Here is a 6,583-nt window from a genome sequence, read left to right as displayed (position 1 = left end):
CATAGCAGGGAGGCACATATATATTCATAATCACACAGAGTATAGTTCTGGTTGTGACTGAGAGAGGTGGAAAAGAAGAGGAGTGAGAGAGAGGAGGATGGGAGAGGATGAGATGGAGAGAATGAGTTTACTAAGATCAGAATGAAGATGCTGAAGATTCAGTGCTGACTCACAACAGCTTTGCTGCGTCACAGCATATTGATCTCCTGCAGTGTGTGTGTGTGTGTGTGTGTGTGTGTGTGTGTGTGTGCTGGCCCAGCATGACACAGCTTCTTTGACTTTCTATCACATATTTCCATAGCTCTCCTTTTCTCCCAGGACATTAAAGGACAGTTTTTCTTTCCTTGTTCCTTAAACGTGAGAACCTTCTTGACAACAAACAGATTTCTGGTTCTTGCTTCTAAACAGAAGCAGAGATTCTGCTATATCATCCTCAGTGAATTTTGTTGATGTATATTTTGTAAAATAAACATATATATTCTCAAAGGGATTTTCAGATCTCTCACTCTTTGCAAAGTCACAGCTATGGTGGTTGCATTCAGTGTTTCAGCTCACATTTAATTATCACCTCAGCTGGCTTGGAACCTCAGCAGATATGATACCAAGAGAAGGTGACAGGTGACAGGTAATATCCAATCTCCTAAGTGTTGGACGTGACCAGTTTTGAGAGCCCAGTTGCAGAACACAGACACAGAGGCAGGTAATAGTGCAAATCAGAATTTATTTACTATACTTCGATTGAGTGGGCGAGTCTTTTGGTCAGAGGCATGCAGGGGATGAGTCCTGAGCTGGGGAGGGGAGCAGAGCAAGGGCAAGAGGAAAGGGCAGGGGGAAACGCCAGGTAACTTGAACCCAGAGGTCCAGGTGAGTCGTGATCCAAGTGAAATCCAGTGGGTTCAGGAGTGGAGTGGAGGCAGGAGATGGGCCGAGCACAGCTACAGGCAAAGGAGAAAAGGTATGAGTTAATCTCTCAAAAAACACAGGAATCAGATTTCCAAGAATGGCTTGAACAGGACTGACTGAGAACAGAGTCTACGACCTGGCAGCATGGTCGAGTTGACGCCCAGTATTTGAAGCAGAGTTGATTGTAGATATATAGATAGGTTTTCAGCTGGCAAACCCCTGCACACCTGATCCCACTCACACACACACACACACACACACACACACACACACACACACACACACACACAGAGCTTACTTGCCAAGAAGAGGTAGAGGGTATGACAATATTACCCATTTTCCACCCCAGGTGTTTCAGACGCGTTAAGACCTGCTTATGGATGCCGATTGCCGGTTTACTCCTGTCGGAACACAAAAACGAACAAACAATAAAACATAAACAACAACAGACATACAAATAAAGATACAAAGAATTATTAAGTAATTTCAAAAATTGAATTGATAATAACCACAGAGCAGCCCCACAAAATGTATGCTATAATTTGGAGTACATATAAATGGACCAGTAATAATCATAACACACACACACACACACACAAATCACCAAGCATCACCTCATTTCAAAAATATTCCCCATCAGCCTTGTGGCAACTATGCAGAATATTTTCCACCAAACCAACAGCAACAACACCTTTAATCCATGCAATATCAACTGGTATCAACACACACACACACACACACACACACACACACAGAGACAGAGAGAGAGAGACAGACACACAACAGATGCCTATTCCTGATGCAATTCGCTCAGTCATGGGTTAGTGGGGAGGAGACAGACAGAGATAGAGTCTGACAAGGTGTGTGTGTGTGTGTGTGTGTGTGTGTGTGTGTGACAGTAGAGAAAGTGAAAAATGCTGTGTAATCCCTCTGAGTGAAGCTGAGGTGTGTGTGTGTGTGTGTGTGTGTGTGTGTTCTTGCTCTTCTATCTTAGTGAGGACCAGCTTGCCTGTCAGACCTCTGAAGTGGGAACATTTTGTCTGCCCTCATGTCTACACAGGCCTGTTTGAGGGCTGAAAAATTCAGGATCCAGGTTTAAACTCAGGTTAATGTGAAGGTTGGATTCAGATCCACCGTGTCGGCCAAACACTGATTTTTTGTTTCTGGGAAATTCTTGGTTTTTAAACACACAAACAAACAACAACATACATTTAAAATGTAATATTATTGAGGATGATTTAGGCAGTTTCACTACATTTACATTTTTTATTTAATTTTTCAAAGTTATGTGGAGTAGTTTACATGTATTAATCGCTGTTTGATGGCTGTGGAGTGCTTTCTATTTCAAGGAGGTTGTGAAGGGAACTCAGAAGGTTGTAATGTTTACGTGTGCTCCTGGGCTCTTTCTCTCTTCAGCTCCCTTACAGCCACATTAGCTAATGTTAGCTTAAAACAGAGGATGCAAATGGCAACAAAAAACGTCTGTCCAAACAAAATATGATATCAGAGGAAACCCAGGGTCAACATCAGCAGGAAATGTGATTTGTTGAAGGTTTTGTTAGCTAACGATCGCTATCAACAAATGGCCGGCACCCAACACAACACAGTCCAAGAGAAATCACAAATGGTTTAACTAGTGAAGCCAGTCTTGCATAGCGAGAATGTGACCAATGTTAGGAGAAAAACTAGGACAAAACCTACAGGGCATTCAATACAAGGAACCCCTTTGTTTTTGTTTTTTTGTTAGCTAACGTTAGCTTGCTCACTAACATGATCAAATTGATAGCTAGCTAACATACTGCAAAATACTGTCTTGACTGGCTCATATCAGCTGACATCCAGATTGACAGGGCTGAACTGGCTAGTAAATCAGCAAGCATTTGCTTTATAAGCTTTAACATAAGCAACCAATGCTTGACCCATGCATAGTTTTGCGTCCTTACTTGCTTACAATAACTAGCAAAATACTATTTGAATATATGTTTGTTGTCTAGTTTACCAAATTGCTTAAATATCAAATGTGATTTTAGCAAATGATAAATGTAGCTGATACAAAGCAAAGCTATTCAGTTGACATGATACCGGTCAATCAAGTTCAGCTTTGTGTAGGCTATGTAGTGTCACTGTTTTGGCAGATGACCAACAGGCTTAATCACGTGTCTGCCAGCAATTCACCTAAAGAGGGGGTGTTATGCTGTTTTACATTTTAAGGCATAATGTTAAAATGTTGGATGTTCATACTTAACGTGGGTGTAGTTTCAAATCTGTACATAAAAGTATGTTGGAGTAATCCCCAGGCTTCTTACTTCAGTCTGCAGGCTGCTGTGAACGGTAGGTTTCGCACATAGACTGTATAAATAATGGACGTAGTCCCAATGACGTCACCCATTGGTTTCTGAAGAAGTGTTTTGAAGCCCGAATTGTGCTGGCGCTGGGGGTCGCCATATTGGAAATGCAAGAGCTGGCTAATCCAGAGGCAGGCAAAGAGGTGGAGCACGAACAAGCTGAAGCCTATGGCTGAGGACTATGGGCGGGCCGCATGAATCAGCAAGCTACGGCTACGAAGCTAGGCTATATGCTCCTCAGCGTAGCTAGCAGTTATTAGCCATAGACTGTATAAACAATGAATGAGCTAGTTTAACTTTCCCAGGAGGAGATTCTGTTTGTGACGGTGACTGACTGCAGGTGTTTATTTATCAGACTAAAGAAGTAGCGTGAGAGAGCGGCGAGCCGACACGTAACGGGAAACTAATACTAGCATTTAACTCACCGAAAAGCTGGAGCTCAGACTTCTTGTATGGCCAAAAAGTTCCATAAATCCCACAGAGAGAGATAATTTGTCCAAACTTTGAATGAAAAAATCCCCAAAAGTCTCCAACAACACAAACAGGTGAAGTTAAGTTCAGTGACTGTATGTCTGTGTTGATGTCTAACAGACCGCCAGCAGAATCCACCTGTCAGTCAAATGAGCCGGCCCCTATGATTTAAGGCTTAATATAATGAAACGGGTGTGTTACAAAACAATTCACCCCCCGTACAGTTATCTTGAACAATAAAATTAGCTATTGATAACAAAACTGCTTTCTGTACCAGGTTGTAAACATTTCAGTTTATTTCAGCTGTTATTTTCCCACCTGCTGTAATGTTATTTCTTATTTTCTGGGGCCTCAAGTGGCCACTCGAGGAAATGCAGTTTTTTGCACTTCCGCATTGGCTCCATTTTTAACACTGGAGGTTGGCGCTTGGTTTCACACAGTTTTTTCTACATGCTGCACTTTGTGATGTCACGGCTTCGGAGAAAGTGGGCTTGTAGGGCAAGGTTTCTTAAAGGGACAGAGCTGACTGAGTCGTTTCAGGCAGAGGCTGTATGAGGGCCTGCACAGAGCACCAGTGGGAGAAAAAAAATTAAGCTAGCTTCTCCACAGGTATCACAGAGTGAAATATGAAGCTTGAAATTAGCCCCCTTTAAAGCCACCTGTGTCATTAATAACAACAATTTATTAACACAACACATAAAATCCTTTTATCAAACATAAATAAGATATATCAAACCTAATGTGGAGAATAAGACCCACCTCACTGCTAAAAACATCAACAAAAAAACAAGATAATGAAGGAGGAAATTAAGAGGAATGGCAAAAAAACAAACAAAAACTATCCAAGTCGGAAATGAAACTATGTGCAGACATGGAACTAGGAAATTACATAATGATTAAACAGGATGTGGGTGGACGAGGTCACTAACTGTTATTAAAGATACCAATGAATAGAAGTCTGTTTTCTGGTTATCTCTCTGTCTGTCGCTTCATTTCTGGATGCTGTGTGTCTTTGTTGCTTCCTGTGCTCTGTGGCCTCCATCAACGTCAATGTTCAAGGACGTGGGCACTGGGCTCATCAGTCTGACATAAGACACAACTCCAAATAACTGATCAACTTCTGAATGTGCCAATTAAACAACTCATTTCTACAGTGTCAAACATATCCATTTTTAAAGAGTGTCTGTTTTGTCAAAACTGTAAACCTGGATTTGATATATATTTTACTTATACTTTTATCTTTGGGGTAAACCAGGTGGTTATAAACTTGAAATGGTCTTAATAAGTTGAAAGGGAGCCCCTGAACTCACCATCTGGCTTTGGTTGCTGTCTCTGAGCCACACCTCTGTGTTTGTGGCTGTAGGATGATTTGGTCCCTGATAAAAGCTAATGTGTGTCCGACATCTAGTTTGATCCAACCCAAAGCAGGAACCTGTAAGTCAGAAGTTCTAATTTCCCACTGGTCATGAATGCAGCCTTTAGGCCCAGTTTATGCACCATATAACAACATGAACCTTTATTAGTGTCTGCAGTCTGATGGACGTTTTCTAAACCCTCTCTCTGGTCTGCAGGCGTCTGTTAATAACCTCACATAAAACAGCTCTGTAAACAGCCCAAAACTGTTGCTAGGCAACCGCGGCTAATCAGAGCAGCTGCTGTCCTCCTCAGCCTCCCTGCTGGATGACTAAAGATAACTGTGTGTGTCATCGCTACCAGCCTGGAACCACTGGGTCAACACACACATACACAACATTTAGTCATCATATTTTTCTGTCTGTGTTGATAAACAACCAAGCGAGCGTAAAACAGTAGTTTTACTTTTAACCGAGTATTTCTACTCTGTTGTACTGGGACTACTACTACTGACGTAAAAGATGTGAGGCAATGCTGCAAACTTTATTTATATAGCACATGTCACACACATGGCATTCAATCTGCTCTAGATTAATAAAATAAATACGGCAAAAGTAAAACATTTACATATTAAAGAAGACTACTGGGATATAAGAGATATGACATTTAAATGGTGACTAGCCCAGTTTAATTAAGAAGACAAGACAACAAAATACTCCCACATGTAGGACAAAGATACAATTTAAACATAGCTAAAGCTTAAGCTGAAAAGTGAAGTGTGCAGCCATGACTGGGTAGACTTTGCAGTATAAAATATGAATGTATTTAGCTCTGACTGTAAAGTGGTCAGCAGGACTGTCTGAAAACATCTGGGAGCTTTCTCCAGGTCTGTATTGCGTGATGAAAAAATGCTGCTTCATTGTTTTTGATCTAATTTTTGAGACAAGCAGCAGGCTCGTCCCAGATGTCCTGAGGCCTCAGTGCTTCTTTCTCGACTGTTTAAATGAGGGATAACACAGGGCAGCTAACGTCTCCTGTTCAAACTGAAACACCAAGATGTTGTTTTATGATATACAAAGTCTAGACTCTAGAGGATGTTTAGTAGAGAGACAAAGATGCTTTTGTGGAGCTGAAGTATTGATCATTGATAGAAGGTGTGAGCAGCAGGATGGACACTATCATAAACAGTGACTCACCTCATTGCTAAAGGTGACTCAGTCCTCCCTGTGACTGAAGCTGCTGGTGAACACAGTCAGCTGACTGCTGTCCCCAATACAACACACTGTACACACACTGTCTGCTGCAACACACAGTCAACATCACTACACTGTTTCAATCCTAGACTATGATTGAGGAAGTATTCACATCCTTTACTGAGGTCAAAATACTATACCACATGTGACAATACTCTGAGACAAACAAAAGTCCTTCGTTACAGTATAGTAGTAAGTACAATAAGAAAATGTAGTTAAGTAAAAATTGAATAATATTCTATCATAAGATTATTATTA

This window comes from Semicossyphus pulcher, unplaced genomic scaffold, assembly GCF_022749685.1.
Source record: "Semicossyphus pulcher isolate SPU_LCO1_2020_fin unplaced genomic scaffold, fSemPul1.0.p SCAF_12, whole genome shotgun sequence".
Lineage (NCBI taxonomy): Eukaryota > Metazoa > Chordata > Actinopteri > Labriformes > Labridae > Semicossyphus > Semicossyphus pulcher.
The sequence above is the reverse complement of the archived record's forward strand: the minus strand, read 5'-3'. Positions refer to the sequence as shown.